The sequence below is a fragment of the Cydia strobilella genome, chromosome 4 (assembly GCF_947568885.1).
Source record: "Cydia strobilella chromosome 4, ilCydStro3.1, whole genome shotgun sequence".
Taxonomy (NCBI): domain Eukaryota; kingdom Metazoa; phylum Arthropoda; class Insecta; order Lepidoptera; family Tortricidae; genus Cydia; species Cydia strobilella.
In genome coordinates, this window is record NC_086044.1 from 22,674,007 (window position 1) to 22,690,608 (window position 16,602).

Sequence of the window (16,602 nt, forward strand, 5' to 3'; positions counted from 1 at the left end):
TTACAGTCGTATTCTTTACATGTGATAACATATGTGCTATTATGTAAATATATATTAAAATGTTAGCAGTTCGCTTCGTAATAACATGTATATATTATGAGTTATTGAGTACTTAGGTAGGTATACTAGCCTCCGCCTACGACTTCCGGCCCAATTGGGAACAATTCTTATAAGAAGTCACAGCGATACGATACCGATCTGTCAGTGTCAAAGTGACGTTTTGGTTGAAGAAATGTATTTGGTATCGTATAGCTGTGACATCTTATAAGCGTTGTTCGAATTGGACCGTTCATTCGCGCAGTCAAATAAATTTAATCCCATTTTTACTTCTTTTTGAATTCCTGACCATACGAAAACCCAATTTGTCCCAAGATATCTTCCCCTGTCTTACTACATGTTTTCGTAACACAGGGGATGATGTTTTAGGACATACAGTCATATTGAGCTTATAAATTGAAAAATAAATTCGGTAACAAATAAAAAATTGGCGCATTTATTCCTTTATCTATTTATTTAAACATTTAGGCAGAAAATAATATACAAATATATAATTATGTACAAATGTTGGTCAGGAGACAAAGATATATTGAAGGAATTACTTTCATTTTAATTTATTCGTTATCTGATTACTTATCACGACATTAAAAATTTAATAATTATACCCGGTTTTGCGCTGTTCTTGACTGAGCAGGAAATATGACCTACTCGTAGTTTGACTCGGTTATCTCGTAGTATTTCTGGGAATCAAAAGAAACAATTAGCCTTTGACCTGCCTTTTATCTTCCCTGACGTAATGTAACGAGATAATGGTTACTATTACTACATTAACTACTTAGTTAATGTACTATCTTTCGGTTTGTGGGTGTGGTTGATAAAGTTTGACCTGGCGTTACTCAATTTACTCAATCTTTAATATATTCATTCATTGCGAAGTGACTAGCTATCTTTATTAGGTCAACAGTAATAAATAAATATAAATAAATAAATTTAATATAGATTAGAATATATAAATTAGATTAATAATAATAATTATTCTTAATGTAATGGGTTGATACCTAAATAAATAACATTTTTATTTTTATTTATTTATTTATTTAATACCGGAGACGTAATACTGCGATCCATACTTAATATTATAAATGCGAAAGTCTGTCTGTCAGTCTGTATGTTACCTCTTCCCTTAAACCGCAGAACCGATTTAGTTGAAATTTGTCATAGATAGTTTGAGTCCCGGAAAAGGACATAGGAAGTTTTTATCCTGAAAATCATCCCTTGAGAGGGTGAAAAGCGGGGTGGAATTGAGATAATTAATGAACTGCCTGATAATTTGTGTGCTCAAATTAAATGATTGCCATGAGATTTTATCCAGGCGCTATACTTTAGATGCTGTTACTAAGTCCACGCAGACGAAGTCGCGGGCAAAAGCAGTATATAATCAATAATAATTATAGATAAGCGAGAATCCGAATTTTTTATTATCTACTTAGATATGGAATTAAAGGTAATTATGTCACAGATGAGGTATTTACATTACACAGTGGCAGTGAGGTGACACTCCTCCTCTCGGGCATTGTCGGCTCCGTTCGGCTCAGCATTACTCCGAGCAATTATTAGGGTTGACACAACTTGACGTCCCTTTGCATGCACGACCACAGATAAGATTGAATTTTGTCAACCTTAAATAGCCGAAAGGGGTAGTGCCATACATTAGAAAGGGACAGCATGATTCGTCCCTGAATCGCTGTCAGACTTCGGTTTTGTAGGAAGCAAGGGCCTGACATTCTTTGATAGAGAAAGATAGTCTTATTGCGATTCCTATAAGAGGAAAGAGAAAATAGTGCCATGCTTTGTCTTTATCACCGACCGGGCATTTTTTCATGGTCGGGTTATGACATCATAGCAAGGAGACGATGGCGAAATAGACTTCCGGTTCGAACGCCATCTTGATAGTAGCCTCGTGATTAATTCCTTTGTTTTTTGCTCATTAATATTGTTTAAAAAATAATATCGATAGCTTTATTATACAATAATCTAATGTGGTAGTGTGCAGTGAATGGAGAATTAATCTCAAAGCGTGTTTAACCACCATTTTGGAGTCAACGGTCCACGTGCTTCTCGTAAAATCCAGCTATCGGTTTTACGAGACAACTACAACAACCACCGAACAGCGTCGTGCTCTAAGAGCATTTATTTTGTTCCTACCCTTTTACGTGACATTGGCTACGGGCAACACCGCCCTCAAGTCCATCAAGAAAAGAAGATGGCGAAATACCGAAATTTATAAGAGTGAAAGAAAAAAAGGATTATGCTGCCATACATGAAACTGACAATACATGAATAGGTATGTCTTTCTCTTACCCCTGGTCGCTCGGTTTCATGTCTATAACTACTTGTACATACTATGTCTATGGCAGGAAGTGTCCTTTCTGTACGGTAGTACTATTAGGTATTTATACGCAAAAGGCTCATAAAAGTGTACATCTGGAGCATTGCACTGTACGGAAGCGAAACGTGGACAATGAGGCAACGTGATAGGAAGAGGCTGGAGGCTTTTGAGATGTGGTGCTGGCGTCGAATGGCTAAGATCAGTTGGACTGAAAAAAACCAACGAAGAGGTTTTACGTATAGTAGGAGAAAAGAGGACTTTGTTAAGAACTATAGATAATAGAAGAGGAAAGATGCTTGGGCACCTGATACGACACGACGAATTTATCAAAAACATGATAGAAGGGAAAGTTGAAGCAAAGAGGAAGGAGGGAAGACCAAGGAGAGCGTACATGCATCAAATAAAGGAAAAACTCAACGTCGTGTCGTATCAGGCTGTCAAAGAGAAGGCAGAGGACCGCGAAACATGAAAATTGTTCCACCGACAAGAGACTTACTCTTAAGTATATGATGATGATTAGGTATTTATATTCTGTGGCAGTGGGCTTATTTCATCCGTGCGTTCATTTAGCTTAAAATACTTTTGTCCGCTCAAATTAAGGCGGGCGAGACGCCCGCGCGATTGGCAGCTAGCTGATATGATTCCAATATCATTCTAATATCGGTTTGATGTCAGTTCACATTCCAATTGGCCTGTGAGTGTGCAAGCATTTATTGCAAGTAATTCAACGTACTTATATCTTCAACCGAAAATGTCACTGACATATCATATCACTAAAGGGGCCTACTGACTATCAGTCCGTCGGATGATATCTGCCTGTCAGTTAGAACAAAAATTTTACAGTTCCGAACAACTGGCCGATATTTTCCGGCGGACTGATAGTCAGTGGGCCCTTTAACCGTTTCATAAAGATTCATCGCCCTCTAGGTCTGTTGATTTATCGCATTTCAAGTAGCATAATATGTAATTTTTGTTAAAGTACCCCTTTCAATACAAAATTGTACACATATTTATTGTTTCAAACACTAAACACCCCATTTCTCATATTTCTCGGTGAACTTGCGCAAATAACTTTCCATTAGGGGCGCTTGTCTTGAGTGGCCGTTAGGGCATTAGGCGAAGGTTAAAATTGTAATAATCTCTGCAGCGCCCCCTAACGGGGCCGTAAATAAAGTAAATAGGCGCTGTAAGCCTAGGCGTCAAACTGTACGAGTGGGCGGGCCATAAAGTACGCGGAGTCACAATAAATAATAGTACTACCGTACAGAAAGGAAACTTTTTACAAAACCGAAGTTAGAACAGGGGTGCGAAACTTCTCGCTTCGGGCAAACTCGTTTCCGTTCGGCTCAACATTGCTCCGAGCAATTATTAGGGTTGGCACAACTTGACGTCACTTGGCGTTCACGACCACAAATAAGGTAATCACTTGAATTTTGACAATCCTACATAGCCGAAAGGGATACTGCCATATATTAGAAAGGGATAGCATGATTCGACCCTGAACCTGGCATGCTAGAAGAGAGGCCTATGGCCAGCAGGAGACAATAAAGGAATGATATGATGTGGTGTACTCTATTCCTTGAGAACTTTAACAGAAAGTTAACTGACAAAATCAGCTGCCTCTGCTATTGAGTAATACCAAGACCATACAATCTAATGAAGCCACGCCGCTCGCCTAAATAGTGTTTAGTTTTAAGTTTATAAATGTATATGTATGTTAGTCTATAAGGTGTTTGTTATGTGGGCCTTTTTGCCTGACATAAATTTTAAAATAAATAATTTAATCAAATTATCATTAACCGAACGATCGACTCGCAAACTAAATGTGTTAAAAACGAAAACATATCTACAGCGTGACATTATTTACCAATAATTATTTTTTGAAATGCTTATTATTTAATAAAAATATATATTGCGTTACCGCCGCTAGTTTACTGGCCCCATTCTAAATAGCACCCTTTATTATTTGTATTTATTAGTATTGTTTTAGTTTGAACATTGTAGCGAGGCTGGCTGGTCCCACAAGGCTCTTGCGTATTTTTAACGACTAGTTTTATAAGTACGTTGTTGTGGAAACTATGTCTGGAAGTTTAAAATCATATTTAATAATTATGTATGAGGTTTTTGCAAAAGGAAAGTTCAACTGTACGTATTTTTCTCTCTGTGTCTCTCATTCTGGTTGTGCCCCAAGGGCAAGCTGCATCAGAGCTTAGGGTTCGTTTTCATGTTTTTATTTGGACATGAAATCGAATCGAAAATGGCTGCCGAAATTCTATTGGTGCGCTGTTACGGGAATATTTCGAGATTCGGTAAATGTTTGTTAAGCTAAGTGCCAATGCTAGTCCATCTAATAATAATTAATATCAATTTCATCTCACATTGATACATATTATAATTTGTAAAAACAAATCAATATTAGTTGTTTATATTTCAAATTCCGTTCTTAGGTAATAAACAGATAATCACAAAATCATGTATATTACAAATTTTAAATTTATGATAAGAAATAAAATAATGCCTCAACAATTTTTTCCTAACAAAATGCTCAAAATCCAGCATTTCATACCATTTTTTTTAAACACTATTTCACATCTCATTGCTCTCCATTCGGCTCTAAAATACGTTTTCAATAAATGAACATTTAAATATTTCAAACTCACGTTTAAAAAAGGTCCCTACAAAAATAGCAAAAAGGGCGTAACTACCCATATTTAATAACGACTTACGACCTTTTGCAACGCTTTATCCTCGACAGAGTCCGAGTATGTTGCGTGAGACATACGCCATAAATAACGTCTAAGCCCGGTCGGAATTCGGTTTCAAACTTGAATTAGATAAAGCTGTTAAATGACTTGTGGAGGTTAATATGACCTTAATACGACCGGGCCGTCTATTACGAGGTACTTTAGGCTTGCAAATACGAGGTTTTCAAATAGATAGGTAGGTATTTAGTATGAATTATCTCAGATGATTTTTTCGGGCTCGGGCCCTGATGTACAAAATATTTTTACACAATTTATTGTCACTGTAGCTCCTTCGTTTGATTTTTTTCGTTTTTTTTTAATTATAGATAGATAGATAGAATAGTCTTTATTGGCACACCTCAGTAAAAACATACAAATGAAAAGAACAATTGCTTAAATGTAGAGGCAGACAACAGTCGGTCTTATCGCTAAAGAGCTAGGCCATTTTTTTTTTTAAGAATACACAATTCAAGCCTAATCGCCTCAAAAAAAAAAAACTGCATACTTAAGATAAATGCAAAAAGATGTTATAGGTAGATTAGTAATTTTTTTGAGACAAACGTTAGTAGTTTACTCTTTATACTCTTTTTAAAAAAAGTTTCGCAGTCGGTAGGATTCGAACCTACGCTCCCAGAGGGAATCTGATTTCTAGTCAGACGCCTTAACCGCTCGGCCACGACTGCTGCGTGCTAAATGCTCGTAATCTGCGCTCACTAAGTTAAGTACTTTCACCATCGGACGTCCGATGGAGCCGAAACGTGAACTTGACACATGTTACTCTTAAGTATATGATGATGATTAGGTATTTATATTCTGTGGCAGTGGGCTTATTTCATCCGTGCGTTCATTTAGCTTAAAATACTTTTGTCCGCTCAAATTAAGGCGGGCGAGACGCCCGCGCGATTGGCAGCTAGCTGATATGATTCCAATATCATTCTAATATCGGTTTGATGTCAGTTCACATTCCAATTGGCCTGTGAGTGTGCAAGCATTTATTGCAAGTAATTCAACGTACTTATATCTTCAACCGAAAATGTCACTGACATATCATATCACTAAAGGGGCCTACTGACTATCAGTCCGTCGGATGATATCTGCCTGTCAGTTAGAACAAAAATTTTACAGTTCCGAACAACTGGCCGATATTTTCCGGCGGACTGATAGTCAGTGGGCCCTTTAACCGTTTCATAAAGATTCATCGCCCTCTAGGTCTGTTGATTTATCGCATTTCAAGTAGCATAATATGTAATTTTTGTTAAAGTACCCCTTTCAATACAAAATTGTACACATATTTATTCATGAAATAAAACTATGAAAACGGATTATATCGCGTATATTGAATTTATAATACATCCCGACGTTTCGAACTCTTTACAGCGTTCGTGGTCAACGGGTGACTGAGGAAAAATTACAAAATGCAAAAATACCCACATACTAAAATAATGAACAATCATAGACTACAAACTTTAAGGCTGGTTGTACATGCAAAATCGGTTCATAAGGCTAGTTTTACACTATAATTATTTTTCAAGTAAAGATATATATATATACGCGATTTTTTATCGCGTATATATATATATATCTTTACTTGAAAAATAATTATAGTGTAAAACTAGCCTTATGAACCGATTTTGCGATTTTTTATCGCGTATATATATATATCTTTACTTGAAAAATAATTATAGTGTAAAACTAGCCTTATGAACCGATTTTGCATGTACAACCAGCCTTAAAGTTTGTAGTCTATGATTGTTCATTATTTTAGTATGTGGGTATTTTTGCATTTTGTAATTTTTCCTCAGTCACCCGTTGACCACGAACGCTGTAAAGAGTTCGAAACGTCGGGATGTATTATAAATTCAATATACGCGATATAATCCGTTTTCATAGTTTTATTTCATGAGTAACTATCGCGGTAACCGAAGACAATATCACATATTTATTGTTTCAAACACTAAACACCCCATTTCTCATATTTCTCGGTGAACTTGCGCAAATAACTTTCCATTAGGGGCGCTTGTCTTGAGTGGCCGTTAGGGCATTAGGCGAAGGTTAAAATTGTAATAATCTCTGCAGCGCCCCCTAACGGGGCCGTAAATAAAGTAAATAGGCGCTGTAAGCCTAGGCGTCAAACTGTACGAGTGGGCGGGCCATAAAGTACGCGGAGTCACAATAAATAATAGTACTACCGTACAGAAAGGAAACTTTTTACAAAACCGAAGTTAGAACAGGGGTGCGAAACTTCTCGCTTCGGGCAAACTCGTTTCCGTTCGGCTCAACATTGCTCCGAGCAATTATTAGGGTTGGCACAACTTGACGTCACTTGGCGTTCACGACCACAAATAAGGTAATCACTTGAATTTTGACAATCCTACATAGCCGAAAGGGATACTGCCATATATTAGAAAGGGATAGCATGATTCGACCCTGAACCTGGCATGCTAGAAGAGAGGCCTATGGCCAGCAGGAGACAATAAAGGAATGATATGATGTGGTGTACTCTATTCCTTGAGAACTTTAACAGAAAGTTAACTGACAAAATCAGCTGCCTCTGCTATTGAGTAATACCAAGACCATACAATCTAATGAAGCCACGCCGCTCGCCTAAATAGTGTTTAGTTTTAAGTTTATAAATGTATATGTATGTTAGTCTATAAGGTGTTTGTTATGTGGGCCTTTTTGCCTGACATAAATTTTAAAATAAATAATTTAATCAAATTATCATTAACCGAACGATCGACTCGCAAACTAAATGTGTTAAAAACGAAAACATATCTACAGCGTGACATTATTTACCAATAATTATTTTTTGAAATGCTTATTATTTAATAAAAATATATATTGCGTTACCGCCGCTAGTTTACTGGCCCCATTCTAAATAGCACCCTTTATTATTTGTATTTATTAGTATTGTTTTAGTTTGAACATTGTAGCGAGGCTGGCTGGTCCCACAAGGCTCTTGCGTATTTTTAACGACTAGTTTTATAAGTACGTTGTTGTGGAAACTATGTCTGGAAGTTTAAAATCATATTTAATAATTATGTATGAGGTTTTTGCAAAAGGAAAGTTCAACTTCTGTGTTATAACGGCCATAACAACACATAATACTCTCTCTTCGACACAGAGTAAGAGATCCCATATTAATTATGAAGCTGCCTCACAGGATCTCTTAACTACTGACTGGAGTCCTATTTTAGATTGTAATGATCCTAATATGTCTACATACAATTTTCTATCAATTGTCACCAGCATTATAGAAAAAAACACGACTATTACACGGATTTCAAATAGGAAAAGAAGACACAAGCCATGGATAACACCTGGCTTACTTCGCTGTATGAAACACAGAGACAGACTTCATTTAAAATCACGAAAATATCCTACAGATCAAATCCTACAGATCTCATACAAGAGGTATAGAAATACTTGTAATCAGATACTTAATAAACTAAAGCGAAGTTATGAACGTGACATGATCAATAAAAACAAAAATGACTTGAAAAAGACTTGGAATATAATAAAAGAGATATGTCATATGAAAAAACCTCAAAGTGAACCGTTTAACCTAATTAAAATTAAATCAGATCCTAAAGACTCGGTCAACTTTATCAACGAATATTTTACCAATATAGGACAAGACCTTGCCGCGAGTATTACTACGCGCCTCATTCACACTCCCTCTAATGTGCCAGATGAACAACCTTGTATAGAGACCCCGGTTAATTCGCTAGTATTGTTGCCTACTGATGAAACTGAAGTACTAAATATAATTATGTCACTAAAAAACAGCTCTTCTACAGGTTGGGATGGTATACCATCTGCACTTCTTAAGCTTTCGACTTCCACAGTTGCTAGACCTATTGCCCACATTTGTAACTTAGCCTTATCTACTGGTGTATTCCCCAAAGCGCTTAAGAAGTCTGTGGTTGTTCCTATCTACAAGGCGGGGGATAAAGACAGTGTCACTAATTATCGACCGATCTCACTACTTCCTGTTGTATCTAAAGTTCTTGAAAAGGTTATAAATAAACGTCTCACACATTTCCTGCAAAGTTTTAACCTACTGTCTAGTAATCAATATGGTTTTCGAAATAATATTTCAACTACAGATGCAATTAATCACGTTGTCGGACATATTGTCAACAAACTCGATTCCAAATCCAAATGCATAGGAGTATTCCTTGATTTAGCCAAGGCCTTCGACACTGTCTCTATCCCAATCCTTCTTGATAAACTACAGAACCTAGGCATAAGAGGAACTCCTCACCAACTCTTCACTGACTATCTTACTGATAGAACTCAAGTTGTTAAAATAGGTGAACATAAAAGTGATGAGACGCTGGTAAAATTCGGAGTACCGCAGGGTAGCGTTCTTGGCCCTACTTTATTTCTAATATATATAGATGGCCTCTGTCGCCTTAAACTAAGAAATGCAGCTATTGTGACCTTTGCTGATGATACTGTACTTATGTTTGATGGACCATCATGGCATGATGTTAAGTACACCGCAGAAAAAGGCCTGTATCACGTTATGAATTGGCTCAATCAAAATTCCCTCTCTCTCAATCTAAGCAAAACAAAATATGTTACGTTTAGCATAAAGAACTCCATGCAACCATCTAACTTCTATATTCAAGGTCACACTTGTCCAGACACTTACGCGGCTCCCTGCAACTGCTACACACTTGAAAGAACTAATGTTGTTAAATATCTTGGTGTAAATATAGATCAAAATCTAAAATGGAACTACCACATTAATACTCTATGTTCTCGAGTAAGAAAACTAATGTATATATTTAAAAACATTAGGCATTTGAGGGATCCTATTGTTGTCAAAAATGTATATTTTGCACTATGCCAGTCCATTATAGCATACGGCATTGAAGCTTGGGGAGGTGCCAAAAAGTCTCACATGATTGCAATAGAACGAGCTCAAAGAGCAGTTATTAAGGTAGCTACATTTAAAAATTTCAGATACTCAACGACCGCTATATATAGAGAACTTAATGTTCTATCGGTAAGACAATTATATATAAAGTCCATCATTCTAAAACAACACAAAAAAGCACCATCTTCAGCAGTTTCTGAGAGAAGGAGAAACCGAATTTTTATCAATCCACCTAGTAGAACTAGCTTTGCCCATGGCTTTGCCTTTTTCCTTGGCCCATTTCTGTACAACAAGATCTCGAAAAATGTTAACTTAACTCAACTAACAGTGAATCGTTGTAAAGCGGCCGTTACATCTTTTTTGAAACTATACGACTACGATGACACTGAAAAACTCCTAAAAATCACTGTCTAAACTAAACTAAATACAATTAATACAAAAAGGTTACCTAACTTACTAAAACCTGGACTTTTAAAGAATTACCCTCCACTTAAAATGAACACGCAATGCTTGATAATCTTGATATCTATTTTTTTTTTCTATATACGTTGTGCTTCCCTCACATATTACATATCCATCATATATCCATATATGCTTCCATACATGCTATGCTTCTCATGATCTTTAGAATCTCACTAGTGATGACAACTACACACACAAACACACACATACAACACGCACACACACACACACACACACACACACACACACACATACACACACACACATACACTCACACGCGCGCACATACACAAACACTTATTTCCAATGCTATTTGCTTTGTTTTTTTTTCTTGTTGCAACCTGTTTTATTTTTTCATTTTCTTGTCATCTATACAATATTACATATATATATGTATATATATCTAGTACTGCGCAAATACATGTATACCTACTGCTAGATAAGATTAAATGTGATCCGGGAGAGGTGGTGCTTCCTGCCGTCATACAGTTTTTACTAGTACGGAGGAATCGTTTCCTGCTCTTATGAACAACATGATGTAAATTAAAATTGTACTTAAAGGAAATAAATAAATTGAACTGTACGTATTTTTCTCTCTGTGTCTCTCATTCTGGTTGTGCCCCAAGGGCAAGCTGCATCAGAGCTAGGGTTCGTTTTCATGTTTTTTTTTTGGACATGAAATCGAATCGAAAATGGCTGCCGAAATTCTATTGGTGCGCTGTTACGGGAATATTTCGAGATTCGGTAAATGTTTGTTAAGCTAAGTGCCAATGCTAGTCCATCTAATAATAATTAATATCAATTTCATCTCACATTGATACATATTATAATTTGTAAAAACAAATCAATATTAGTTGTTTATATTTCTAATTCCGATCTTAGGTAATAAACAGATAATCACAAAATCATGTATATTACAAATTTTAAATTTATGATAAGATATAAAAAAAAATTAACTATTTTTTTGTAACAAAATGCTCAAAATCCAGCATTTCATACCAATTTTTTTAAACACTATTTTACATCTCATCGCTCTCCATTCGGCTCTAAAATACGTTTTCAATAAATGAACATTTAAATATTTCAAACACGTTTAAAAAAGGTCCCTACAAAAATAGCAAAAAGGGCGTAACTACCCATATTTTATAACGACTTACGACCTTTTGCAACGCTTTATCCTCGACAGAGTCCGAGTATGTTGCGTGAGACATACGCCATAAATAACGTCTAAGCCCGGTCGGAATTCGGTTTCAAACTTGAATTAGATAAAGCTGTTAAATGACTTGTGGAGGTTAATATGACCTTAATACGACCGGGCCGTCTATTACGAGGTACTTTAGGCTTGCAAATACGAGGATTTCAAATAGATAGGTAGGTATTTAGTATGAATTATCTCAGATGATTTTTTCGGGCTCGGGCCCAAATGTGGTAAATATTTTTACACATTTTTTTGTATATTAACTGTAGCTGTAGTCCTTCGTTTGATTTTTTAATTTTTTTAATTATAAATAGATAGATAGAATAGTCTTTATTGGCACACCTCAGTAAAAACATACAAATGAAAAGAACAATTGATTAAAAGTAGAAGCAGACAACAGGCGGTCGTATCGCTAAAGAGCTAGGCCAATTTTTTTTTTAAAGAATACACAATTCAAGCCTAATCGCCTCAAAAAAAATTAAATCTGCATACTTAAGATAAATGCAAAAAGATGTTATAGGTAGATTAGTAATTTTTTTAAGACAAACGTTAGTAGTTTACTCTTTATACTCTTTTTAAAAAAAGTTTCGCAGTCGGTAGGATTCGAACCTACGCTCCCAGAGGGAATCTGATTTCTAGTCAGACGCCTTAACCGCTCGGCCACGACTGCTGCGTGCTAAATACTCGTAATCTACGCTCACCTTAAGTTAAGTACTTTCACCATCGGACGTCCGATGGAGTGAACGTGACACATGTGGGTCAACTGTACCCGTACATGAGTCACTGACAGTGTCAACACTGACATAAACGCCAACTTCTGTTATTCGTTATTAGCATTATTGAATTACTAGATATTTAACATTACTGTATTAAGTACCTACTAGATGAAATAAAACTATGAAAACGGATTATATCGCGTATATTGAATTTATAATACATCCCGACGTTTCGAACCCTTTACAGCGTTCGTGGTCAACGGGTGACCCGTCACCCGTCACCCGAGTCACCCGTTGACCACGAACGAAAAGTGAATAAAACATTTAATTTAACAGCCATTCATGTAGGGTTTTCTTAAATTTATTAATTGGCAACCATTTAATACCACCATTTATATTCCCTGATATTTTATAGAACGAAAAACAGATCCAGGTAAAAATGTTCAGCGATCTCCTCGTCTAGGCCGCATATGTGCATATTTGCTCGCTGATTGCACTGTGTCGCTGTGTGTAACTTCGCTAACAATTTGTAAGTCGCGTGGTGACCGCAGTACCCCTCGTCAATTCTAGAGGCCAAATCAAATTTACATTGAGACATCAAAATGATATATATGTCGGCGGCAGATCGTAAAACCGGGCATATCGAGATATTCCTAGGCATATCATGAAACGCCGCCATTTCACGATCTGACTAGCGACTACCGGCCATATCGTTCAAACCTCAACGTTTGACGATTTGCCCGGCGACGTTTAGGCATATCAAATAAGTAGGGTGTGATATTCCTAGGCAGATCATGAAACGCCGGCATTTCGTGATCTGACTAGTGACAACTAGCCATATCGTGCAATCTTCAAGGGTTTCAAGTGGAAAGATAAATATCAATTATAAATTAGAATTATATTGTATTAAGCGACTATATTTAACGGTTTTACAACAAAACAAAATGGAAAAACAGCTAAATCACATATGATGCCGTAGATAAACTAACAGTTATCTCGATCTCTGTTAACTCGATTAACTCGATCAGCTGATGCTTTTCCGCCATTTTGCCGCAAACCAAATTGCGAAATCGCCGTGAAGGGGTGATATTCCTAGGCAGATCATGAAACGCCGGCATTTCATGATCTGCCTAGCGACCACTAGCCATATCGTGCAAACTTCAAGTTGTGATATTCCTAGGCAGATCATGAAACGCCGGCATTTAATGGTCTGCCTAGCGACCACTAGCCATATCTGCATTGTTTTACTTTGTTAACAACGCAACCTAATTGTGTTTGGGGGTTTTTAGAATTGTCTCGATGAGTATTAGTGGAAAAAAGTACAGTCAGCGATAAAAGCTTGTATCAAAAATGAAATTTTTGCCAAAAACTCATTTTGAGACGTACGTCGGTTTACTTTTTACACTCAATTTAAAAAAAGTTTCGCAGTCGGTAGGATTCGAACCTACGCTCCCAGAGGGAATCTGATTTCTAGTCAGACGCCTTAACCGCTCGGCCACGACTGCTGCATGCTAAATGCTCGTAATCTGCGTTCACATAAAATTAAGTACTTTCACCATCATCCGATGGAACGTGACACATGTGGGTCAACAGTACCTGTACAGTCGCCATCATATATATCGGAGCGGCCAAGGTGCTCACAAATATCTGAACACGCCTCTATTGTCAAGGCGTTAGAGTGCTTGTTCGGATATTTGTGAGCACCTCAGGTAATACGTAACTAGAAAAATTATAGGTTTCATAAATATTTAAGTAAGTAATCTCCTGTTGTTTATATTCCCTGATATTTTATAGAACGAAAAACAGATCCAGGTAAAAATGTTCAGCGGTCTCCTCGTCTAGGCCGCATATGTGCATATTTGCTCGCTGATTGTACTGTGTCGCTGTGTGTAACTTCGCTAACAATTTGTAAGTCGCGTGGTGACCGCAGTACCCCTCGTCAATTCTAGAGGCCAATTCAAATTTACATTGAGACATCAAAATGATATGTGGTATTTTCTATAAAAAGGGACCTCATTGTCGATGGCGCTTACGCCATTAATAGCGATGCTCCGATATAAATACAATACCGCGCGACGCTGTGCGGCGTAAGCGCCATCGACAATAAGGTCCCTTTTCATAGAAAATGCCCCCTATATATAAATGATGTCAGTCGACCGTGCATTATGCTCGTATTTGTCCGTACATGTTTTGCTCGTAATTCTCCGTACATTTTTGGCTTGTATTTGTCCGTACATGTTTTGCTCGTATTTCTCCGTACATGTTTTGCTTGTATTTGTCCGTACATGTTTTGCTCGTATTTCTCCGTACATGATTTGCTCGTATTGGTCCGTACATGTATTGGACGCGGCTTCTGAAATTATTTACATATCATTTTGATGTCAGAATGTAACTTTGAATTGACCACATAGTCAGTTTTCGCGATTCCATCTATATACGATATCGTCCGGCGGACTTGTAATGGGTGGGCCATTACCAGTCTGCCGGACGATATCGGCCTGTCAGTTAGAAATGGTTGGGCTCCTTTATATTTGAGACAACGAAAAACAGATATATATAGGTACAAATATGTCCAGCGGTCTTCTCATCTATTAGTACGAGGAGTACGAGAGTACGACAATGTTTATTCGCTGATTGCGCTCTGTTTCGCCACAATCAATCAAGTTGCAGTGGCCAACACAACATCTCGTCATTTCTTTTCAACGTTCCAAAAAGATGGCGGGTTTTTAGGCAGACGCTTGATGAAAAAGAAAAAATGGAACACAAAAGAGGTTGTTACGGAGTTTTGGTTTAATCATTTGAATCCATGCCAACCGTGTGCGGTGATGCATCAATGAACCTTGTCGAAATGCACGAACTTGGTATAGTCGGCATATTTTCAAATGATTTTTTCGTCTAAGACGGTAATCTGTTAAACAAAAGTCTTTGTTTTAATAACAAAACTTCCGTGAGACACAGACCGGGTCACTCACGTCGTCGTCGGATCGGGTCACGTCGGGTCGGTACGGAGTGAAACATGTCGAGCGTTTTTCGACTTAGTACATGAGTGACCCGTTATTAATATATTTAAAAGCCTTTGTTCCTTTTGTGCGTGCGGTCGCCCATTGTGTTCCATTGTCTCTGACAATGGCACGCACCGTAGCACGCGCTCAGACTCAATGGTACACAATGGGCGACCGCACGCAGAAAAGGAACAAAGGCTTTTGTTTGACAGATTACCGTCTTAGACGAAAAAGTCATTTGAAAAGATGCAGACTATATTGGGCTGCTGTAGCCACGCGTGTCAGTTTAAAAATCTTTACGTCAGGTATTATAAAATCCATGGAACTAATTTTCAAGTTTCTTTAAGTATAATATTGTCTTCGGTTACCGCGATAGTTACTCATGAAATAAAACTATGAAAACGGATTATATCGCGTATATTGAATTTATAATACATCCCGACGTTTCGAACTCTTTACAGCGTTCGTGGTCAACGGGTGACCACGAACGCTGTAAAGAGTTCGAAACGTCGGGATGTATTATAAATTCAATATACGCGATATAATCCGTTTTCATAGTTTTATTTCTTTAAGTATTTTTTAATGTTTCTGAAAATATTTTAAATTTTACGTAAAAAACAAAACAGTAGTATGTTTATGTACAAAATTTATAAAAAAATTCATATCCGTTCCCGTAAATACATGATGTAAAACCTTCGCCAATTGTACACATTTTAATATACATAACCGTCGACACCTTTTAATTAATAAACATAATATTCAGTCTATTTGTCGAAATGATGACGAGGCATCACAATACATTTAAGTAGTTAATAATACATCATCTGTATCAACAAAATTGACTCATATTGTTATACATTTTGGCGTGTAACATAGTTTACAAGACAGGGCAAATTAAAAATTACTTAGTAGCAAATTTTTAAAGCATAATAGGTATGTACAGTCGCCATCATATATATCGGAGCAGCCAAGGTGCTCAAAAATATCTGAACACGCACTCTAACGCCTTGACAATAGTGACGTGTTCAGCTGAGCTGAGCTCATTGAGAAACTTATAATGATTAATCAAAATGGCTACGAGTAGGGTGACTTGTTCATCAGTTAACCACCCTTTTTTCGAGCGCCCATATTTCGCAAATTTTCAATTAAAATAAATTATTGCGAATATTCATTGGTAGACTATATAAATACTATTTAATTGGCTAC

General features: G+C 37.0%; 3 non-coding genes across 3 annotated transcripts; all 3 read right to left on the minus strand.

Moving 5' to 3' along the window:
• Window positions 1-5,731: 5,731 nt before the first annotated feature.
• On the minus strand, window positions 5,732-5,813 carry Trnas-aga (transfer RNA serine (anticodon AGA)). The gene has a single exon. It is a non-coding gene; the product is annotated as a tRNA-Ser (tRNA).
• Window positions 5,814-12,266: 6,453 nt separating this feature from the next.
• Window positions 12,267-12,348, minus strand: Trnas-aga (transfer RNA serine (anticodon AGA)). The gene has a single exon. It is a non-coding gene; the product is annotated as a tRNA-Ser (tRNA).
• Window positions 12,349-13,817: 1,469 nt separating this feature from the next.
• Window positions 13,818-13,899, minus strand: Trnas-aga (transfer RNA serine (anticodon AGA)). The gene has a single exon. It is a non-coding gene; the product is annotated as a tRNA-Ser (tRNA).
• Window positions 13,900-16,602: the final 2,703 nt, after the last annotated feature.